This window comes from Pongo abelii, chromosome 17 (assembly GCF_028885655.2).
Source record: "Pongo abelii isolate AG06213 chromosome 17, NHGRI_mPonAbe1-v2.0_pri, whole genome shotgun sequence".
In the NCBI taxonomy this organism is placed as follows: Eukaryota; Metazoa; Chordata; class Mammalia; order Primates; family Hominidae; genus Pongo; species Pongo abelii.
The window spans coordinates 83,265,897-83,290,762 of NC_072002.2; the positions used below are offsets into that span (position 1 = coordinate 83,265,897).

The 24,866-nt window shown below is 35.2% G+C and overlaps 1 long non-coding RNA gene across 3 annotated transcripts in view; it reads left to right on the top strand.

Moving 5' to 3' along the window:
• The window catches only part of LOC129051627 (uncharacterized), a 52,740-nt gene that overhangs the window by 24,645 nt on the left and 3,229 nt on the right, over nucleotides 1–24,866 (top strand). The window contains exons 3-5 of one of the 3 annotated variants that reach the window (XR_008516013.2): nucleotides 11,473–11,570; nucleotides 11,764–11,887; nucleotides 24,001–24,126. This is a non-coding gene — a long non-coding RNA (uncharacterized LOC129051627). Of the gene's footprint in view, nucleotides 1–11,472; nucleotides 11,571–11,763; nucleotides 13,165–24,000; nucleotides 24,127–24,866 lie in introns of those variants that run through there. The other 2 variants (XR_008516015.2, XR_008516016.2) reach the window with 2 other exon arrangements.

The following is a 24,866-nucleotide window of genomic DNA, read 5'->3' on the forward strand; positions in this document are numbered from 1 at the left end:
GACATTTGGGTTGGGTCCAAGTCTTTGCTTTTGTGAATAGTGCCACAATAAACATACGTGTGCATGTGCCTTTATAGTAGAATGATTTATAATCCTTTGGGTATATACCCAGTAATGGGATGGCTGGGTCAAATGGTATTTCTAGTTCTAGATCCTTGAGGAATGACCAGTGATGATGAGCATTTTTTCATATGTCTGTTAGCTGCATAAATGTCTTCTTTTGAGAACTGTCTGTTCATGTCCTTTGCCCACTTTTTGATGGGGTTGTTGTTTTCCTATAAATTTGTGTAAGTGCTTTGAAGATTCTGGATATTAGCCCGTTGTCAGATGGGTAGATTGCAAAAATGTTCTCCCATTCTGTAGGTTGCCTGTTCACTCTGATTATAGTTTCTTTTTTGATTTTTTTTTTTTTTTTGGACTCTCGCTCTGTCGCCCAGGCTGGAGTGCAATGGTGCCATCTCGGCTAACTGCAAGCTCCGCCTCCTGGGTTCACGCCATTCTCCTGCCTCAGCCTCCTGAGTAGCTGGGACTACAGGCACCCACCACCACGACCGGCTAATTTTTTGTGTTTTTTTTAATTATACTTTAAGTTCTAGGGTACATTTGCACAACATGCAGGTTTGTTACATATGTATACATGTGCCATGTTGGTGTGCTGCACCCATTAACTCATCATTTATATTAGGTATATCTCATAATGCTATCCCTCCCCACTCCCCCCACCACATGACAGGCCCTTGTGTGTGATGTTCCCCTTCCTTTGTCCAAGTGTTCTCATTGTTCAATTCCCACCTATTAGCGAGAACACGCAGTGTTTGGTTTTCTGTCCTTGTGATAGTTTGCTCAGAATGATGGTTTCCAGCTTCATCCATGTCCCTACAAAGGACATGAACTCATCCTTTTTTAGGGCTGCATAGTATTCCATGGTGTATATGTGCCACATTTTCTTAATCCAGTCTATCATTGATGGACATTTGGGTTGGTTCCAAGTCTTTGCTATTGTGAATAGTGCCACAATGAACATACGTGTGCATGTGTCTTTATAGCAGCATGATTTATAATCCCTTGGGTATATACCCAGTAATGGGATGGCTGGGTCGAATGGTATTTCTAGTTCTAGATCCTTGAGGAATTGCCACACTGTCTTCCACAATGGTTGAACTAGTTTACAATCCCACCAACAGTGTAAAAGTGTTCCTATTTCTCCACATCCTCTCTAGCACCTGTCGTTTCCTGACTTTTTAATGATCGCCATTCTAACTGGTGTGAGATGGTATCTCCTCCTGGTTTTGATTTGCACTTCTCTGATGGACAGTGATGATGAACATTTTTTCATGTGTCTATTGGCTGCAAAAGTGTCTTCTTTTGAGAAGTGTCTGTTCATATCCTTCGCCCACTTTGTGATGGGGTTGTTGGTTTTTTTCTTGTAAATTTGTTTGAGTTCTTTGTAGATTCTGGATATTAGCCCTTTGTCAGATGAGTAGATTGCAAAAATTTTCTCCCATTCTGTAGGTTGTCTGTTCACTCTGATGGTAGTTTCTTTTGCTGTGCAAAAGCTCTTTAGTTTAATTAGACCCCATTTGTCAATTTTGGCTTTTGTTGCCATTGCTTTTGGTGTTTTAGACATGAAGTCCCTGCCCATGCCTATGTCCTGAATGGTATTGCCTAGGTTTTCTTCTAGGGTTTTTATGGTTTTAGGACTAACATTTAAGTCTTTAATCTGAAATTATTCCAATCAATAGAAAAAGAGGGAATCCTCTCTAACTCATTTTATGAGGCCAGCATCATCCTGATACCAAAGCCTGGCAGAGGCACAACAAAAAAAGAGAATTTTAGACCAATATCCTTGATGAACATTGATGCAAAAATCCTCAGTAAAATACTGGCAAACAGAATCCAGCAGCACATCAAAAAGCTTATCCACCATGACCAAGTGGGCTTCATCCCTGGGATGCAAGGCTGGTTCAACATATGCAAATCAATAAATGTAATCCAGCATATAAACAGAACCAAAGACAAAAACCACATGATTATCTCAATAGATGCAGAAAAGGCCTTCAACAAAATTCAACAGTCCTTCATACTAAAAACTCTTAATAAATTAGGTATTGATGGGACGTATCCCAAAATAATAAGAGCTATTTATGACAAACCCACAGCCAATGTCATACTGAATGGGCAAAAACTGGAAGCATTCCCTTTGAAAACTGACACAAGACAGGGATGCCCTCTCTCACTACTCCTATTCAACATAGTGTTGGAAGTTCTGGCCAGGGCAATCAGGCAGAAGAAAGAAATAAATGGTATTCAATTAGGAAAAGAGGAAGTCAAATTGTCCCTGTCTGCAGATGACATGATTGTATATTTAGAAAACCCCATCGTCTCAGCTCCAAATCTCCTTAAGCTGATAAGCAACTTCATCAAGGTCTCAGGATACAAAATCAATGTGCAAAAATCACAAGCATTCTTATACACCTATAACAGACAAATAGAGAGCCAAATCATGAGTGAACTCCCATTCACAATTGCTTCAAAGAGAATAAAATACCTAGGAATCCAACTTACAAGGGATGTGAAGGACCTCTTCAAGGAGAACTACAAACCACTGCTCAATGAAATAAAAGAAGACGCAAACAAATGGAAGAACATTCCATGCTCATGGATAGGAAGAATCAATATCATGAAAATGGCCATACTGCCCAAGGTAATTTATAGATTCAATGCCATCCCCATCAAGCTACCAATGACTTTCTTCACAGAATTGGAAAAAACTACTGTAAAGTTCATATGGAACCAAAAAAGGGCCCACATTGCCAAGACAATCCTAAGCCAAAAGAACAAAGCTGGAGGCATCATGCTACCTGACTTCAAACCATACTACAAGGCTATAGTAACCAAAACAGCATGGTACTGTTACCAAAACAGAGATACAGATGAATGGAACAGTATAGTTTCTTTTGCTGTGCCAAAGCTCTTTAGTTTAATTAGATCCCATTTGTCAACTGTGGCTTTTGTTGCCACTGCTTGTGGTATTTTAGATATGAAGTCTTTGCCCATGCCTATGTCCTGAATGGTATTGCCCAGGTTTTCTTCCAGGATTGTTATGGTCCTAGGTCTTACGTTTAAGTCTTTGATCCATCTTGAGTTGATTTTTGTATAAGGTGTAAGGAAGGAGTTCTTTCAGTTTTCTGCATATGGCTAGCCAGTTTTACTAACACCATTTATTAAATAGGGAATCGTTTCCCCCTTGCTTGTTTGTGTCAGGTTTCTCAAAGATCTAATGGTTGTAGACGTCTGTTGTTATTTCTGAGCCCTCTGTTCTGTTCCATTGGTCTATATATCTGTTTTGGTACCAGTACCATGCTGTTCTGATGTTTTTCCCTTAAAAGCAGAAATAATGCAAGAATACCTTCTGTCAACACCACTATTCAATACTGTACTGAGAGTCTTAGCAACTGGAACAAGACAAGTAAGTGAGTTTATAAAAATTATATACACCAAAAAGAAAAAATAAAATTGTCTTTATATGCAGGTGACAAAATTGTCTCTGTAGAAAATCCCCAAGAATTTACAAAATTACTTTTGAAACTGGTAAGTGAATTTAGCAATGTCCCAGACACAAAGTTCACATAAAAAAGTCAATAGCATTCCTGTATGCCAGTATTAAAAATATATAATCTGACATTTAAAAATAATGTTATTTATATACCCCCAAAATTAAATACTTACGTGTAAATTTAACAGAATATTGTATATATTATGTATGTATGTATATGTAGAAACTATATATATATGCAGGTTCTATATATGTAGAATATATGTAGAACCTATATATGCAGAAAATTATAAAACAATGATGAAAAAATCAAAGAAGATCTAAATGAGTGAAGAGATTTGCTGACAGTGTTCATGGATTAGATGAATAAATATCGTTTTTTTTTTATTTTGAGAGAAATGCTCTTGCTCTGTCACTCAGACAGGAGGGCAGTGGTGGGATCAAGGCTCACTGCAACCTCAACCTCCCAGGCTCAAGTGATCCTCTCACCTCAGCCTCCCAGGTAGCTGTGACTACAGGTGCAAGTCACCAGGCCTGGCTAATTTTTTTTTTTTTTTTTTTTTTTTGGTAGAGACAGGGTCTCACCATGTTGCTCAGGCTGGTCTTGAACTCTTGGGCTCAAGTGATCCTCCTGCCTCAGCCTCCAAAATTGCTAGGACTAAATATCGTTAAAATGTCAATTCTCCCAAAGTTGATCTATATACTCAACATAATCTCAATCAAAATAACAACAAGCTATTCCAAGATACTAACAACTTGATTTTTTTTTTTTTTTTTTTGAGACAGAGTCTTGCTCTGTTGCCCAAGCTGGAGTGCAGTGGCTCAGTCTTGGCTCACTGCAAGCTCCGCCTCCCAGGTTCACGTCATTCTCCTGCCTCAGCCTCCTGAGTAGCTGGGACTACAGGTGCCCACCACCACGCCCGGCTAATTTTTTTTTTTTGTATTTTTAGTAGAGACAGGGTTTCACTGTGTTAGCCAGGATGGTCTCGATCTCCTGACCTCGTGATCCACTCACCTCAGCCTCCCAAAGTGCTGGGATTACAGGCGTGAGCCTAACAACTTGATTTTTTAATTTATGTGGAGAGACCAAAATATTTGAACAGCCAAAACAATTTTTTAATTGATACATAATTACTGTATATATTTATAGGGTGCATGTGTTAATCAGAGCACTCATATTAGCTAATTTCAGCTTTTACTATAAAGTTACAGTAATCATAACATCATAGTATTGATGAAGGAATAGATACATAGATCAATGAAGATCAATGTAAATGAATAGAACATCCAAAAATGGATCCACCTAAACATGGCCAATTGACATTTTAAAAATGTGTAAAGAAGACTCAATGGCCTAAAATATTTCTTTTTTCACTAAATAGTGCTGGAAATAATGGACATCAGATGAAAAACAATGAACCTGGAGCTATTTTTCACACCTTATACACAAAGTTAACTCAAGTAGGTAATAGACTTGAATACAAAATGTAAAACTATAAAATACAAAAATAAACAGGAGATGATCTTCACAATGTTGCCTTAGGAAAATAATTCTTCAATATGTCATAAACACGGTCTATAAAATAAATAAATCTATAACTTTCACTTAGGCACATTTAAAAAGTTTGCGTTGTGTCAGACATTGTGATATAATAAAAAGTCAAGCTATACTTGGAATAAAATATGTGCAAATCATAGAGATTTTAATGAACTTGTGTCATATATATATGTTTTTTTTTTTCTAGTCATAAAAATGGGAGAATACATGACAATCTAAAAAAGAACTGGGGAAGGTTTTCTTTTAAGACATTTCACAGTCCCACCAACAGTGTAAAAGTGTTCCTATTTCTCAACATCCTCTCCAGCACCTGTTGTTTCCTGATATTTTAATGATTGCCATTCTAACTGGTGTGAGATGGTATCTCATTGTAGTTTAGATTTGCATTTCTCTGATGGCCAGTGATGATGAGCATTTTTTCTAATTCAACCATTGTGGAAGATGGTGTGGCAATTCCTCAAGGATCTAAAACTAGAAATACCATTTGACCCAGCCATCCCATTACTGGGTATATACCCAAAGGATTATAAATCATGCTGCTATAAAGACACATGCACATGTATGTTTATTGCGGCACTATTCACAATAGCAAAGACTTGGAACCAACCCAAATGTCCATCAATGATAGACTGGATTAAGAAAATGTGGCACATATACACCATGGAATACTATGCAGCCCTAAAAAAGGATGAGTTCATGTCCTTTGTAGGGACATGGATGAAGCTGGAAACCATCATTCTGAGCAAACTATCACAAGCACAGAAAACCAAACACCGCATGTTCTCACTCATAGGTGGGAATTGAACAATGAGAACACTTGGACACAGGGTGAAGAACATCACACACAGGGGCCTGTCGTGGGGTGGGAGGAGTGGAGAGGGATAGCATTAGGAGAAATACCTAATGTAAATGAGGAGTTAATGGGTGCACCACATCAACATGACACATGTATACATATTTAACAAGCCTGCACGTTGTGCGCATGTACCCTAGAACAAAGTATAATAATTAAAAAAAAAAAAAAAAGCACAGGGCTAATTAAAATTCTCAGTTGATCCTTAGGTCTCATGTGTTTAAGCTTATTCTCCATCCAAATCTTTTGCAGAGATACAAAAATAAAACAAAAGGGATTGACTTATATATCACCATGACCTTTCTGTCTACACACTGATGAAGATAATGAGCAGTGAAACAGAAAGCGTAGGCAGAAGAAGGGAAAAGAAGGGCTCAAGATGATCTGCTAGCATGTTAGGCTTAGCATAATCATAAAATTGACTGCATTTGAATAATCTCTTTCCAAATTAAATGAGGATTAAGTGTCCAAATTTTATTTTGGAAAAAACTAAACACCCACGTCAAGCCCCAAAATATGCAATACTTACCCTTCCAAAACTGCCTGATTGTCTTACGCTAAATTATTCCATTGGCAATGAAGTTTTCATTGCCTTTGGACAAGAAGGCAGAGAAGATTATAGAACGTGGTCTGGTACTTTCATACAATGCAGCTATGACTTTGCCTCTTGAGTACACGGTAGGAAAGAGTGCTGCAACACTGTTTTATCTAAACTGGCTTATACTCAGATGACACCAAGCCATACAAAAAGGAAAAGAAACGTACTAGAAATGTATGGGAAATGTACTAGACATTCCCCATCAAAAGTAAATGTAAAATCTGGGTTTGTTGTAAATCAGAGTCAGGGATTCTGAATTAAAGGGAAGGATGGAAAATAAAGAAAAAAACAACAACACATTTCACAAAACCAAGATAAATGAATGGCAAATCAGCACATGAAAAGAGGCTAAATGTAATTTGTCATTAAGGAAATAATACTAAAATTAAATGTCATGAGACATCTATTGGAAGGTTTAAAATATTTTGAAAATACACGTACTGGCAGTGTGCTTAGTTCTGCCTTTCATTAGGAATGCATTTTTAGTTATGGTAAAAGTTACTGGTCAAGAAACATTTGGGAAAGTGATTCACCATCAACTATTGAAATTATCACACTTTCCTCACTGCACTGCAATGTCAACTTTGGCATAAATAATCTAATGGAATATATGTGCTTCTGGACTCTTACTGTGTATTCATCTCTTAGTCTGTTTTCCTGCCAAATCTGCCCAATAAATATTAATATTGATAGAGTCCAAGAGCATAGTATAAATGTTTCCATTTTATTCTAGCAAATTGCCATGGCTACTCTTGGGCATAAGTTTTTCCTTACTTATTTAGAATTTTTTTTTAACTGTGATCTTATCTCCCAAAGAACTCCTAGGATTTTGACTGAGATTGTTTGGACTTATAGATTAACTTGGGGGATAATCTATTATAACTAATATATAGCTATTAGTTATATCTTTAAAATATTTAGTCTGTCAACCTTTGAATATAATTTCCTTCCATTAAGTTAGGTCTCCTTTAATATCTTTCACAAATGTCATGTGATTTTTTAACATAGAGGTTTCGTACATCTTTTGTTAAATTCATGCCCAAGCCTTTGATATTAATGAATTCTATTTGTGAGATATTGTTTTATTAATCTGTTTCCCATTAGCATATAGAAATACGCTTAAATTTTGTATATTGACCTTGTCCTTAGAAAAATGGCTGAATTTATTATTTCTAAAATTTGTCCATAGACACTTTTGAGTTTTCTACATAGGCAATGATGACATCCATAAGTAATGAAAATTTTTATTCTCTTCCAGTTGTTATTATCCCTTCATTTTTTTCCATGCCTTGTACTGGCCAGAATCTCTGGTCTAATGATAAATGGAAACGATAAAGTAAGAACCCTTCATTCTATAACTATTTAATGAAATAAATTCACTTTTAAGTATCCATTAAGTGGAGTCAGAATTTCTCAAAAGAAGGGGAAAAGCTAAAAAGTGATGTAATTTAAGTTTCACTCAAAGTTTATTTCTTTTAGCCTATTACGTTATTTACTTACCTAGGGTATAATAATGCATGCATATTATAATAATTATAGCTAATGTAAAACTGAGTTTATTATGAAAATATTAGATAAATATGCATCACTTTTAAGACAGAACATTAATTTAAAGAAATAAAATATATTTATTCCTTCTCAAGTTGACTATGCTCAATTTATTGTTTTTAGCAGCTGCATTCTAGCTATTAGCAAGCACAATTGAGTTTAGTGACCGCGCAAATCCAGAATGTCATTTACATGCAATAGAAGTGATATATTCTGAAACATAAATCCCAGAGTGTGCAGAAATGAAAAAGAAAGCTTGATGAATAATTCCATTCTATTTAAGTAAGAATGATTCAACATCTACAAACAAACAAACAAAAAATCAATCTGTCTCCAAATTATGTCACTTGTGAGGAATAAACCAATTCTCAAAGCAAAATATAGAGAAGAAAAATTGCATTGTTTAGAGAGCATATCAGCTACTTTGAATTCCAGAGAATTAAAACAAAGACCATGCACTGACATGCAGCTCTCACGTAATTTCAAATCATAGTTTATCTCTACATAGTCAAACTTAGAAATGTCCCCGTCCCCACAGCTGATAACTGACTTCATCTTTATAAGCACTGTATGTATGCAGTTTATATACTGTGTATATAAACACAGATACAAAATATCTGCACTTATTTGTATATATCATTTATTTTGGAGACCACAAATAAGTGATAGACATTTTGTGGATATATACACTGGGCATATATCCACAAACAATTTTGTAAGTCATACTATAAAGGCCTCAGAATGCCAGTATGCAGGTATTTTCCTAATGTATTCTACAATTATTAAATTTTAATTTGATGAAGAGTTATATACAAGAGAAAGAATAGAATTGTGACATGGAAATCAGTTCCTCGCAAAAATTGAATCTGGTCACTGGTGTTAAATTTTGAAGTATGATCTAAAGATTAAACTCAAAAAATATTGTAACATTTGTTATCTTAATATTTAATAGATTCCTTTTTCCCTACTATATTTGGTTTCTACTACTGCCGTAACAACCTAAGATTATGTGGCTTAAACAGCCCAAATAGTCAGAAACACTATTCGGGTCTCACCAGGTTATTATAATCAAGGTGTTGCCATGGCTTCATTCTCTTTCAAAAAAAATTAATTTTTGTGGATACATAGTAGGTGTATATATTTATGGGGTACATGAGATGTTTTGAAACAGGCATGCATTGTAAAATAATCACATCATGGAAAATGGGGTATCCACTCCCTCAAGCATTTATCCTTTGTTTTACGAACAATCCCATTACACTCTTTTAGTTATTTTAAAATGTACAACTAAATTAGTATTGACTGCAGTTACCCAGTTGTGCTATCAAATAGTAGGTCTTATTCATTCCTTTTGTTTTTTATACCCATTCATTATCCCTACTGCCTCACGTCCCACCACTACCCTTCCCAGCCTCTGGTAACCATCATTCTGCTCTCTACGTCCATGAGTTCAATTTTTTAGATCCCACAAATAAGATCCCACAATTAGAAACTGGATGGAGAAAACATAATAAAACGATAATTCAATTGTGTTTGAGAAAGAGAATCCCATGAGAAAAGGCCCATCCAAAAGAGTTAGCATTGTGTGCATATGCAGACATAATTGTGATTTTTAAACCTGGTAAGTAGCCAGATGGCCGTTCAATCAGCTGTCAGTTGTGTGAGCATCTCAAAATCAAGATGGTTTAAACAACAATCATTTATTTAATTCATATTTCTGTGGGTTGGAAATTTGGGCTGAGCATTGATAGATGGTTTTTCTGATCTGCACTAGGTTTGGGTGACCTTGGCTGGGCTTACACATGTGTCAAGGTCAACCTCCTGTCATCTGGACTGGTTGGCTTAGGGTGGTCTCTTTAGGACAGTTTGCCTCTCTTCTGTATTATGCCTCATCTTCCAGCTGGAGAGGTTGGGGCTTGTTAAGCAGTGGCTCAGAAGGTCCCTAAGGAGCAGCAGAGTATTCAAGGCCTCCTGAAGCCAAGGCATGAAACTGGCATGAGGTCACTTTCTGATGCGTTCTATTGCTCAAAGCAAGTCACAAGGCCCATCCAGAGGCAAGGAGTAAGAAAACGGCTTCTGTTTACTGTAACAAGCCATGGGTATGAGGAAGGAAATAACCGCCACCATCTTTATGACCTATGGCTGGATTCAAAATTGGAGGAAAAAAAAAAAAAAACAGAAAAAACAGAAATAAGATGTTAATTATCAAGCCCTCATAGGCTCTGATATTAATGTTTCTTGGTTAGAACTTTTCTGGTTTTAATTAAGAACTTTGTATTGACTGGTGTAGGTCAAAATAATAATTTATTTAAATAGTATCTCACAGTTTCTGAGGACAAAATGTAACTGCTTTTATTCTGGTTCTTTTGTGGATTTTCACAGCATAAATATGGCTGTTTAAGTGTGTATTCTGTTTTGTAATCTTTAGTGCATTTTCATGGATATAACCAGCTGGTTGGTAGTATAATTTTTAAAATACATATTCCCTATCATTGACTTAATAGATTTTAGGACTCAATCTAATATAACCACCATAATTGTTTAAAGAAAATATTGTTAAAAAGAGTAGCCAGCTCTTTTCATGACGACTTTACTTATTAGTTTTTATTTTATCTCTACTGATTCCTGGAACAAAAATTCAATTAAATTTTTAAAGTTGTGAATGTTGTAATTCCTCAGTGCTTATGTGCATATGAACATCTTTCTGCTCCTTTTAACTTGGATAATATTTTGGATAGGTAGAAAATGTTAAACGTATTCATGTGTCTTTAAAACTGGAAAATTATTTTTTACTATCTTCTGGCATCTAGTGTTATGAGAAGTGAGGCCCATCTCACTTTTCTCCACAGCTTCAAAGATTAAATGTATTCTGTCTAGATGTGTGAGATAGTCTTTTATTTTTAGAAGGTTTTTTTTAATATTAGGAACTCACCTTTTATTAGAAGAATGAAAAATACAGCTCTGTGTTCATAATTTCAGATTACTTTTTCTCTATACACAGTAGCCATTCTTAGTTCATGATAAATTTTCATTGTGTTCTCCCCTATAGAAATAGTGGTTATACACAATCTTTGCCTAACCCAGATTTAATTTCTATATCACTTTATTTTTATTCTATTGCACACTTGTATTTATTCATTTTTTATGCATTTTTCTATTAACGGACCCATTTTTTTCCAAAAATCATTGATTCTACAAATCACCTCTCATAAAGTATTTTACATTTATAAAATTATTTTACCCTTTTCCTGGTCTCTTTAATGCTGTTTTAGATTATATATATATAGATAGATAGATAGATAGATATAGTGTTTTTTTGTTTTTTTTTTTTGAGACTGAGTTTCGCTCTTGTGGCCCAGGCTGGAGTGCAATGGCATGATCTCGGCTCACGGCAACCTCTGCCTCCTGAGTTCAAATGATTCTCTTGCCTCAGCCACCGAGGTAGCTGGGATTACAGGTATGTGCCACCACACCTGGCTAATTTTGTATTTTTAGTAGAGGCGGGGTTTCTCCATGTTGGTTAGGCTGGTCTCGAACTCCCGATCTTAGGTGATCCACCCGCCTAGGCCTCCCAAAGTGTTGGGATTACAGGAGTTTTTTAAAACTTCCTAGTCTGACTCATCTTCTTGTTCTCTATTTTCTACTTCCAGAATTTGACTTATCAAAAAAAAAAACTTAAGCAGTGTTAACATATACTTTTCCTATACCCATTCAAGAAACAAGAGTCCAGGAAAATAGTTCTAAAGATTCTTAAAACTCCTCATCCATTAACAGGTAAAGAACTTTTGTCTTTCAAACTCACCTGAGAAGATTAAACTGAGGAAATAGGAAACAAAATCCAAAATACAAGAGGATGATGCTAAGTTCTTGCTGTGCAAAGCCGACAAAGTAATATACTACAGGGGTGGAGACAGAAGAAACCAAATAAAATATATTTACAAACTACAGAAAACCCTGTCCTGTTTTCATGCATCATCCTAGATGAGGGATGGCCAGAGGATTCCTCTAGTGCAGGGCTGCTCAGAATGTGGTCCACACACAAGCAGCAGCAACATTATCTGGACATTGGTAGGAATTCTTGAGTCCTGCCACATCTTATTGAATTTGAATCTTTGAGACTGGAGCCAAATCTCTGTGCATTCACAAGCCCTCAGGTGGTTAGTTTGAATGCTAACGTTGGAGAAGTAGTATTAGAGAATGTACATTGCACACCATTGAATTAAGATTAGTGCATTCACAGAAAAGATGTATATGGAACTCCAGTGAAATAGTTGCATTAAGTGGGAGGACCACCAGTAGGGTTGCTTAAGTCCCCAGGGCTCATCTTGTATAGACATATATGGTACAGTTGTCAAACAATAGCATGCTGATGCTAAAGGAGTAACTATGAAGGTGACAATCACTGTAGACCAAGTATTAAATCCATGCAATGGTTTCCTGGCTTGAGAATTCGATTTTTGAATCTGTCCACATTGGGGCTAGGTTGAACTGAACCTCAAGAAAAACTGACGCCACATGTATTTCTATGTAGATATGCAACTATAAATGATTGGAGGCCAAGAAAAAATTCTAATTTAAGAAAAAAAGTTTAAATGTATTATTTATTACAACAAATGCTTTTATGTAAAACCATACAACTACATAAAAATCATTTTCATGTTGCATGTTTTCTGTTGAATATGTTCCTGTTTGTTAAAGCAGTGTTACCAGTCTCACTATAAACTCAAGATTATGTGGCTTATCTTTTGATGATTATATTTTTATAGGTGAACATCCTTTAGTGGTACTTTTCAGATTTGATCAGGGCTCCATTTAGAATGGCCTGCCTGTGTGAAGTTGTGGTGGGAATGGGCAGGAGGAGAAAGGGTTGGTTTTAAACCAAGCTGCAAGTGTAGCCGGCTGCTCTCTAGGTCTCCTTAACTGCAGGCATGTTTCTTACAAATATCCTGGGAGCATTTCATTAGGGCTACCTATATATCAATTCCTTTAGGCCTGCTGTCTAACAATAACCTAAACCAATATACTTTTATAACTTTAATATCTCTAGACAGTTCATTCACACATCACTCTTTGAAAAGAGTCTGTCCTATTCTAAGCAATAGCTGTGTAATCCAAATATGTAGTCTAGTGGTTTTCAAACCTTATTTCTTCTCTCTCCAGGGTTTGGTTAAAGTGCCTCTGGGATGCTATTAGATAAAAGAAAGAAAACTAATGTTAGTTGTGGTCTCTTCCCTTAATTAAATTGTTATATTTCTGGTTCCATCTGTTATGTAAAATTACATTTTTCAAATATTCTGTTTATTAAATCTTCTGTGAATATTTAATAAGGTTCTGTTTATTAAACAATGGAAGTTTGAATAATACTCATATAAGCCAGGGAAATATGTCAGCATGTGATATAATGTTCCTGGCAAACTTCAATAAAACACTTAACATTTGCTAGGGGTTCTCTGGAGGTAGCATATTAACCAAACTTATTCCAGCAAAGGTTAATTTAAGTAACCTCAGCAGAGTGCTCTGGGACAGTTAGAGACCAGTGATGACTGTGTAATCTCCCCCTTTAGGAAAAAGCTTAGACTTTCATCAGTAACATAAAAAATAGGTCATAAAAAGACTAGAAGCCTGGTAGGAATGAAGAATCATCCTTATTTTTAACATATCATTTCTTATTTTCTGTATTTTTCAAAGCATTTTCTCTGAGACACTAAAAAAATACTAGTTTATTTTCTCTTTTTGCACAAATTTCACTGATAGATATATTTACATATATTTTATATATTAACTTTTGGAAATATATATACTGGAGATAGTAATTGCAATTTTAAATTCAATTGACCATCTTTTGAAATATACTTGTCTCAACTTCTATTGCTGATTTAATTTCTTTTTTCAACGTAGAGTGTCTACATTTTTAATCTATAAAGTGATTAGAGCAGAACAATTCTTCTTCATTAAATAATAATAGTAAAATGCGCTCTATAGGTAAAAACTAAAGCCACAAAGAAAGTCACCTATTAAGTTGGCAACCACATGCTGGTAGTTAGAAAGAAATACTAGTTTCAAGACTTCACAACAGTTTAAGATAAATATTTTGTTCTCATGTTTATGATTCTATTTGTTGTCAAATGTGTGCTAATATCTAGGAATACTATGCTGTCATAGATTAATGTTTAGCTATTTCACAGAAATCGAAGTCCATCTCCAAGAGTTTTAGATTGCCAAGGATTGTTCTGTGCCTGATTAGTATTTTAAAAGACACAGTCACATGTGATAGCATGTGAGTGTTCTGTTTCGTGTGATACATATAGTCCTGATGAAAGTGCTATTAAAGATCACATCATATGGATTATTAAAAGCAATGATAGTGTGATGACTGCAGCAGTTGCTTAGACCTGGCAATATGAGTGGGAGAAAGCTCTTTCTCTAGGTAACTTATTGCTCTCATTCAAACATAGCTGCAGGCTCTTACACTTTGAATCACCTCATAATACATTTTAAACATAATGAGGAATAACAGAAAAGGGAGTTATTGAACTTATAATAATCAAGTCAGAAATGTCTCAAGTAGACTCATTTTAAATTACTTTAAGGAATGTGAGACTATGAGCTTCCTTAACAATATAAAATTTCCTAATCAATGAGTCACTGCTTGAATACAGTAGCTATGTTGCCACATAATCAGATAAGAATGCGTATAAAAATGTTCAGGGTGTGTGATGTACCAGGCATGTTGCATATATATGAAAAATGAGAAGTATAAAGTATATAATACATATTTATATGGAAACAAATCCTCTGCCTTCGAGGTATTCTTAAATATCCATATCTTGTAGTTATAATGTATCTCTTGAAAATCTAAAATTTTATTTTCCTTCAAATTATCCAGACATTTAATCTTCTTTAAATATAAATGTAAGTTAAGAAATTATTCTACAATGTGTAAGTGTGAACAACTACTGATAAGTCAAACACATTATTTTCATTGTGAACAGTTTCTCTAAATGGTCCCTACCTTCTTGCTCCTATTGAAACTCGAATCTCCCCTGAGGATGCTGATTATCCAACAGGCTTCTCAGGGATGCCTGTGCTTTCCTCCCCCACTCCTCATACGCCTAGGCTTGAAAGTGACGGATGTGACTTCTTTGTTCTACATTGCTTTTCCTAGAGCCTTCCCTCTCCGCCTTCAGCTTGGACTTTCATATAATGAGTCAATCTTTTCTTGTTTCCAGTAGCACTGACCGTGGTTTGCTCCTCCTTATTTCTTGAAATCTTATGTCTGTGCTCACTCTATGTCTCTCCAACACAACTTTTAAATCCTTCATTATTTCACTGTACACCTGTGTGGCCTTTCCAAATCCTGGAATCTATGTTATTTGGCACCTTCAAACTCACCTGAGAAGATTAAACTGAGGAAATAGGAAACAGTCCTCCTTAACTGTCACTTTGATGCCTGTATCTTATACCTCATCACCATTAATGTCAAAACAACTACAGTCCCAGCCACCAAAATCTTTCCCAAATAGTCCTATCGCATAAAAATCGAAAAACTGAAGATCTCACAAGCTCTTACACTCAAATTGATACACTTATATTTGACATTTTTCTATTACTTATGGAAATAGTACTAGGAAAAATGTATAAGTGTACCAAAATTACACTCAATATTGATACACTTATATTTGACATTTTTCCTATTACTCTGAATAAATCGTGAGTAAATCTAGTGAAAATCAACCTCCTATTCATATATTCTGTTTCTGTCTCACATAGTCCAGGATAATTCTTAGCAATTATCTTTTCTCTCTCCTTCATCTGTAATATATCTTTCCCTTACATCAACAAACACCTTGTCAGGCCTCCCTAAATAATAATAAAAATAATAACCATAACCTCAATCTCCACTTCTTTTTCCAACAACCATCATATTGCTGTTTCCCTTTACAGAAGAACATCGCAAAATTGTTTTTGTCCTCTGTTTCCAAATTATCTCTTGTGTCTCCCCTAAGGTCACCAGTGTCTTCCATATGTTCAAAACCTGTAGTCAGCCCTCAGTCCTTATTTGCTTAACCTTTCAGCAGCGCTTGATGCCGTTGATCAAATTTTCATTTTTAATATTTTTAGTCTTGATATCCAACTGGTCATATTTTCTGGGAACTCTGTATTATTTTCTTCTTCTAGTTATTGTACACAAATGACTTCTAAGTTATTATTTTGGTCCTGCACTTCTCTGGATTCCCCAGACTATAATATCAGATTTCTACTTTACATTTCTATTTTAAGGCCAAATAGGCATCTCAAACCTAACCTGGGCCATCTCTTTGAGAACCTTCAATATTAGTGTCTTCTATGTGATGCCACTGGCATTCTGGAAGCAACATGAACAGAATGGTGAGTGAGCATCTCAGGGCTAAGGATTATGGTCCTTAATCTCACCATTTCAGCTGGGTACTCACGCCAGCTGGGTACTCACGCCAGCTGAAATGATGGCTAGAATCTCTCAGTTCAGAGATGCTTTCTACCAGTTCTCTCTCTAAACTTTAGAACAAGGGCAGAGGGCAATCCCCAGAAGTTGGTAAAAGGCTGGAGATGTGGAGCTCTAACTCTGCCAAATGATGTGCCCCTGTTCCTCCTTATTCAAGTCATGCCTCTTTACCTTCATTTTACAGAGGTGATAGTTGCCACCAGTTCCTGTGACTTTTGAGTTTTCTGCCATTTAAATATATTTGGTCCTAGTTTCCAAACTTTTTCACTATATGGAAAAGTCATTAATGTCAAAATAACTACAAAGCCAACTAAACTAAAAAGTCATTTAGTATTAAGCCAAGTAAATGACCAGTTATTCATCTTCTACCCTATTTCCAGAACTCTGCTGCTGTTGATTTCTTTCTTTCTTCCCTTAATAATATCTTTTCTTAATAATATCCTTTCTTAAAATGGAAACAATGAAAACAAAAATAACTTTTACTAGGGTTCCTGGAAAGAAACAAAAATCAAATTGATTAATATGTATTCATTCCACCATCTTAATCCAAAATTGGAATGATCAGTTTTACATTTAGAAAGCTACTAAAAATGATACAACCACTTTAAGACCAAAAAAAAAAAAAAAAAAAAAAAACTTCCTACTACAATGTATTTGCTGCAGTTCTCATATTAATTATTTCTTAAAACCATGTAATTAAACATTAATTACTGGAGTTGGAAGAAATAATCTCACGTCACACATAACTTTAAGTGAAGACAGATTGTATATCCTAAAAGTCAGAGGGAATTATTAGGCAAATTGGACACTTACTGCTTTTCATATAGAAAGAACTGGATAAATATCATCTTGCTAAATTAACTAAAGAATAAAGGAAAAACGTTATTTTGTTGATGACTTTTTATTATTCATGACTTGAATTGGTATGCATAAGAGCATATTAATTGTGTAAAACAAGGTTTTCATAAATTTTTTCTAATATTCACAATTTTGCAAAGTTGGTAACAATTAATCACCTTTTACATAGGAGCAAACCAAAGTTCCTAGAATTCAAATATCTTGCCTAATTTAGTTAAATGGAAACGTTGGAATTCAGACCCACACTTGTCTAACATCAGGACCTATTCATGCCGCTGAGTTCTCTTTTGGCTTGAAAACATTATGATGTAGAATATATTCTTAGTTAACTTAGGACATGGGTATCTATCAAATGAGCCATTCCATAGCACCATTATCAAACCTTTTCCAAATGAACTGATAGGCTGATCTAATTTATTTTATGATGAAATATTCCCCTTTGTACAATGCAGTTAAGATATTTACATCTAAAATACTTGCATACTTAGTATCAAAATAAATTTCAACCTGTCAAGACATGTAATTCATACTTATTATGTATCCAGCACATACTAACCAACATTACATTTATTTTGTTAAATTCAAGGATATAGTACTGACCAAAGCAGTCTTCATTCATAACTAGAAAGATGAGATGATAAACAAGTAGTTAAAAAGCATCAGAATGCAAGTGTTGTGAAGGAGATAATATGGTGTGCTACATACACACACACACACACACACACGGAGGGTATATATACATATTTGTGGAGCGTAAGCAGGAGAATTCACTTTTACTAGAGGTTAGATGCTTCCCTGAGAAAGTTAGCATAGGCTGAGTCCTGAAGAAAACAGTCCAATAGATAAGGAAATAGTAAAGTGTGAGGAAGAAGGAAGAGCATATGTAGAGAGCATAATGACAGAGAAAACACGAGGAAATGAACTGGGAACCAAGGAAGGAATTTTTTAAAAATGTGTAAAAATGTCCCTATTCCTCTGTTATTCCTTTGTTCCCTGCACAGAGGGGTAGAGGGGATGCAGTTTTTTCGTTAGTTTAGTTTAGTTTTTTTTCTTTTTTTTTAAACTGACTCCTGTGATTGGTTTCATCACGATAAGATTTTCATTGATTCCAGCCCTCTGTATGTGGAAGAAAATAGTCTGACTTCCCAAATCACTACCATAATTAACCGTTCTGCTAAAATCTGCTACAATCTTTTTCCACCCAGCGTTTTTTAACTAAGATGATGAAGTTATAATCGATGTATATACTCTCTATTTAAGGCATAAAAATGTCTCCCCTGGCTCTCTAAATACCAGCAGAGTATTCATACTAAGAGTTAAAAGTCAAAATTATTTTGTAAGAAAGGACTTCCAATAACAGGTTACAACCCCTAAATCCAGAGAAAAACATTTAGCATCTTAGTAGCACAAAGGTATATGAGTCCAACAATTTGGGGATGTTGGAGATTTGAATTTTATTATGAAAACGTGGTATGGGTCAATTAAATCTTGAATACAATTCTTCAATATGTTGAAACAAATTTTCACATAACAAATATAAAACATATAATTATACTCTGTCAGTGACATCTTAACAAACTAAAGATTAGTATGCTATTAAAGTATATTTGGGTTTTCAAAATAAATGCAATTCACTTGACTTTTATGGTCCATGTAGGGCTAGGAAGAATTCAAATGCCACCCCCATGGTTCTCAAACTATGGTCCCATGATTATTAGCATCAGCATCATCTGGCAACCTGTTAGCAGTGCAAATCTCATATATCCTAAACTCTAGGGTCAGACACTCCATAATCTGTGTACTAACCATCCTTTTGGCAACTAAGAATACAAATATTTCTTGCATAAGCAAGTTTCTAAGTAGCAATTCTGAATCAGCAAGTATATCTTATTAGTAGTCATTTGCTAATGAACTTATATTCCATTTATAACTCATCTGCCTAAACTGGGATTGTTTTCTTATGAGAGAAGTAAAGAATGGTATGCTTTCCAAATTAGGTCAACATAATGTTTTCCATTGGTATTAAATTTAAAATAATATGCATTTAATGAAAAATAATGGAAACTATGTTATGATAAAATTTGGATAATTTAAATAATGTTAAGAATCAAGTATATTTTAATATTACAGATTGTAGCTCAAAGAGGGTCAAAGTTATTTAGATTATAATGGGGCAAATAAAAATAGCCTAATTTTGAAAAACAGTTCTGTGATCCATTGAGGACTTTATCAGTTGATGGCAACGGGTCTTTATTAAATAGAATTTCTTTCCAAAATCTATATTTTAATTTGATCAATTCAGATAGATCCTAAGCATGTTTCATATACATAATCCTAACTTGGTAAACTTTGGCCCATATACAGAATGAAAAGAGAAGACCAAAAGGAAATATTTTTGTGAGGCAAGATAAAGGATGGAGTGGAAACACAATGCTTTTTTTTAAGTGAAAGTTTGACAAAATTTATGATAAGATCAGGGGAAAAAAATGAAGGAATAATCGATCATCTGAAAATGAAGAAAAGCGGTGGTTAAATCATTGCTTCAGACAGTTGTCTGAGCTATCCCTTAGAAACTGTGGCTCTGGAAGAGCTCCTCTGATGATTAACTTGCAGAGCAGAAAATGAGGTGAGAGGGAATGTGAAGGAAATCATCAGTTTGGCTGGACTGAGGAAAAGCGAAGACAGTTGAACGGACCAATTTATATGTATGAGATCCTTTTAATCTGGGCTTTCTTAACTCTGATTGCACCTATATTTAGTAGACATGTCAGAGAATAAGCATCTTCTTATGCTAAGAAGTCATTTTTACTTCTTTAAGGTGATTATACTCCAGTTCAGCTATAGATAAATTGCATTACACTCAGTTGATGACCTCAAGAATTGGATGACATCCAAAAGTGAAAAAACTTTACATAGTGTAAATTATATGTAACTGGTCATCCTAAATTGCTTACTCTGCTTTTAGGGATAAAGCCTGCTCTCTAGAGAGACAGCAGCCAATGGGTTTGTTGTGGTAGTTTCTATCATCATATACTGATATTGCATATTGTTGCTTTATAATAATTTTAAATTCCATAATGCCATATAATTTTCAAATTATTAACCAAAAGTTGACTAAATTTAAAATAAATTATTGACATAACCTCACCCATATCTACCTATTTAGGGACACTCTGTATAATTACTGGGCAGCTTTCTTTGCCCACAGCCCATGTTTAGTATTGTCTCATTCAGGCTCCAAGCCAGTGCTATCCTCTCCCCCACTATGCAATAGTTCCAGAATACTTTATCCCTTGGGCAGCTTTTCTCTAATTAAAATTTACCTCTCATAAAATTAATTTATTCAGTTTGTAAAATATTAGCGAATGTGTATTTTCTAGTCTGGTAATCAATGATAAATTCAATAAAATTCGAAATTCTATCTTTTTGGATATAATATTTTATATCCTTTGGCTGTGTTCCCACCCAAATCTCATTTTGAATTGTGGTTTCCATAATCCCCACGTGTCGTGGAAGCGACCCGGTGGGAGGTAATTGAATCGTGGTGGTTACCTCCATGTTGTTCTTCTGATAGTGAGTTCTCACGAGATCTGATGGTTTTATAAGGGGCTTTAGTCTCACTTCACTCTGTACTTCTTACTGCTGCCATGTGAGGAAGAATGTGTTTGCTTCCTCTTCCGCCATGATTAAGTTTCCTGAGGCTACCCCAGCCACGTGGAACTGTGAGTCAATTAAATCTCTTTCTTTATAAATTATAAGTTTCTTTATAAATCTCAGGTATGTCTTTATTAGTGGTGTAAGAACAGACTAATACAATATTCTAAATAATTTCCAAAATATGTCAAGATCTATGCAAAGGTAATAACAAGCTTTTGAAAGAATTCCTAATTGTAAAGTATGAAACAAGATCAACAAAATTATAATGAAACTAGAAAAAATATATATATGTTAATGTAGAGAAGCAAAAAGAATAATTTTAAAGTATAAGATGGAGGAGGAATGCAGTGTCCTTTTTTCCTGAGGTTGAAGAGAAACATCATATTCTGTGAAAGATAGAGATAAATTAGCAAGAGAGAATGCTAAAGAAGCACATTCATTTGACATCTTAAGTATTAAATGGAAGGCGGAACAGGTTAAATGGTTTTAAGAAATTCTCCTTAATGGAAGCTTATTTTCTAAAGACTTTATCTAAAGTGGAGTTAAGCAAATGATCAAGGAGTCTAGCTCTTTTTATCCATAGCAGCAAACAGCTCCTCCGTGCTTAATAAGTGAGTATATGACAGCTATGGCAGGAGCTCATTATGGCTACTTGCTTCTAGAAACTTCAATTATTACCGTCACTGTACTTTGTATTCAAAAGGACATTTTGATTCATGTTGCTCTAAAAGGTTTTTTCCCCCGCTATGGAAATGTGTTTAGTAGATAATTTTATTTTGTTTCCAGTGAAAGTTGTTAGCTTTTAAATCTACAGATAAATACTGCAAAATGCCAATATGATTAAATACATGGGAAACAAAATTGCTTTCCCAAAATTATTTTTTGCTAAGGTTATATATTTAATTCACTTCTCTCTCTAAAATAATGTCCTGAGTAGCTACTATGTGGAAGACAAAATTATTATTTTTAGGCATTATAGAAGGATAAAAGAATAACAATATAGTATTCCTGCCCTAAAAGTATTTATATTCACAAAAGAGAGATAAGTCTTGTACCCAAATATGTGTACTATGAGGTGAAATGAAATGTGTGTGGGATAGAATATATAAGGTTCCTGTGACCTCACAACACAACCACTCCTTAAAGTAGCACCACAACATAAGGGTGTGGCAGAGTATATGTAAAAGAGAAAAAGCAAAAATATGAACTTTAATACTGTTGGCTAAGCTCCGAGAACAAATGTATTTCTGGTCTCTTCCCCTGATGTATATAATTGGGCCAGGTGAGACACCAAGGATTTATCTTGCTCTTTTAACCAATGCCCAAGAGTAAAAGAAAAGCAAATCCCTTTTTGAGCCGTAGTTCTCAAACGTTAGTGACCATCACAATCACCTGAAACGTTTTTTAAAACACAGATTGGTAGGCACGATAACTTGCATTTCTAGAAAAGGTCGAAAAGGGATACTGATATTCCTGGTTCAGGGACCAGACTTAGAGAACCACTCCTGTAAAGTGTCATTGTGGAATTACCCTCTGAATCATGTTGCATCCAATTCAATTAAAAGAAGAGAGAAAAAGAGAATACGCCCTTGTAAACTTCAAGCCCAGATACAGTCTGCCAAAGTAGATACCCTATATTCTCTTCCTGTGCTTCACAAATGTCAAACATGCTATTTTCATGCCTTCTACCCACATTAGAAATTTGGCTGTAAAATTAAAGGTGGTTTATATGTATGTCTGGGTTGGGGTTTGGGTATTAGAAATAAAGAGCTCTAATAGCATTGAGCCTTCTATAAAGTTTAGAATATGTATACAACTATATACTATCAAGGTGAAGCAGCCTGAAAACTATGTATAGAACCAAACAGATCTAAATTTAATTCTGATCTATTCCACTTAACTGGCTAGATCACCTAGGGCACATGAGATTTTTACATTTTTAAGTTTATTATAGTCTAATGGATTAAATAGTACCCTCTTGTGAATGTGACATTTGGAAATAGAGTCTTTGCAGACTTAATTACATTAAGATAAAATCATATGGATTAGGGTGCAACCTAAATCCAGTAAAACTGGTGTCCTCATAAGAAGACAATATGAAGACACAGGGACACAGACACAGTGAAGACAGCTATGTGGCAATGGAGGCAGAGACTGGAGCGAGGCAGCTACAAGTCAGACAGTGCCAAAGATCGCAGGCAACCACCGGAAGCTAGGAGGAAGTACGGAAATGATCCTCTCTCAGAGCCTCCAGAAGGAACAAACCCTCAAGGCACCTGAATTTCTGTGTAGGGTAACTTTTTTTTCCCCCTCGGCCCATCTGAAAAGATTCCACACAAATCTCTAATTCTAGCAAAATGAAATATTTTCCCTATATAAAATGCCATTCTCTATCAATTTATACCTGGTCATTCAAAATCCAAGTGATTTTTTTTCTATGTTGGGGGTGGGGGGAATGACATTCTTTAATTGTGAAATAGCACATATTTTTAATGATATAGTTTACTGTTCTAAACTCAAATGGAATAGCTCGCAGGACCCCCTTCCCCCTCCCAAGAGTGGTTTCATTCATTCCCTATTCATTCGTGTGTGATTTAACATTGTTATGAGAGAACAGAGGATAAAGGTCTGCCTTTGAAAAAGGCCATGTATTTATTGCCACCTTTTATAGAAGTACTTTCAAGGCTTCCCAGAAATGCATGTGGCAATTTTATTCAGCATCAGAATTTAATTTGTTGAATTCATTTTAGACCTAGGGTCCTCATTTTTGTTTGTGAGCTTCTAGGGTAGGTGGAATTTAAAGTCTAGTAGAATTTGGGAAGTGAAGCAATGTCAGGTTTGCTTTGCTTTTTTTTATTTGCCCTTCCAGCACTCTTATTTCTCCTTTCAGCATCTTGACCCTAGCATTGGGTTTGCTTGTGGGGAATGCCACAGAGCTCTACCCTCCTCAGGAAGTGCCTTACTTTCCTGGATCTACCAGGCTCCTCCTCCTTTAATGGAAGCCTGTCCTTAACTGGTGAGTTGTTGTGGGGGAAAAAAAAAGTTAGACTACGTGTATGTTTCTTGTAAAATAAAGAAATTGGTCTAGATGATATCCAAGACCCCTCAAAAAATGAATTTTTTTTAAGTGTCAGAGTGAACACAATAAGCCGTGTTGTTCTACATCTAGAAAATGTATTCTGACTTGATGGTCTCTTTATACCTCCTTATTCCAATCCAACTTTGTGTTTTATAGTTTTCAACAAGAGTGTTTGGGCGAGTAGCAGAGGGGGGCAAGGCAACTTTTGTGCCTTCAGCACCCAACAAAATGCTGTCAGCTAATACTTGCTTAGTCATGTGTATGTGTTTCTTGAAACTTCTCAGCCTTCACCTAAAAATCCACCCTTTAAATATTTACTTTATAATCCAGCTTATGGGTAGTTGGTTCTCGAATAAAATGATATTTTACTGGAAAAAAGGAATTGAATTAATGCAGACTCAATGCTCTATTTTAATGTGAATGGTGTTTTTCATACACTGACTTTCATGGTACTCTCAAGGTTGCAGTATTACATTCCCCTACAAATTTCGTTTTATCATTAAAGCCCAGAATATCTAAATGAGAAAAGTATACTTTTTGCAAGCAGACATTTCAGTTAAAAGTCAATCCAGTGAGTGCAAACATTCACAAAAGGAACTAAACTGTGGAAATATCCAAAATACATGTCAAAGAAAACATGAGGATTATGGACAACCAAAATCAATCTTTTCAAGCAC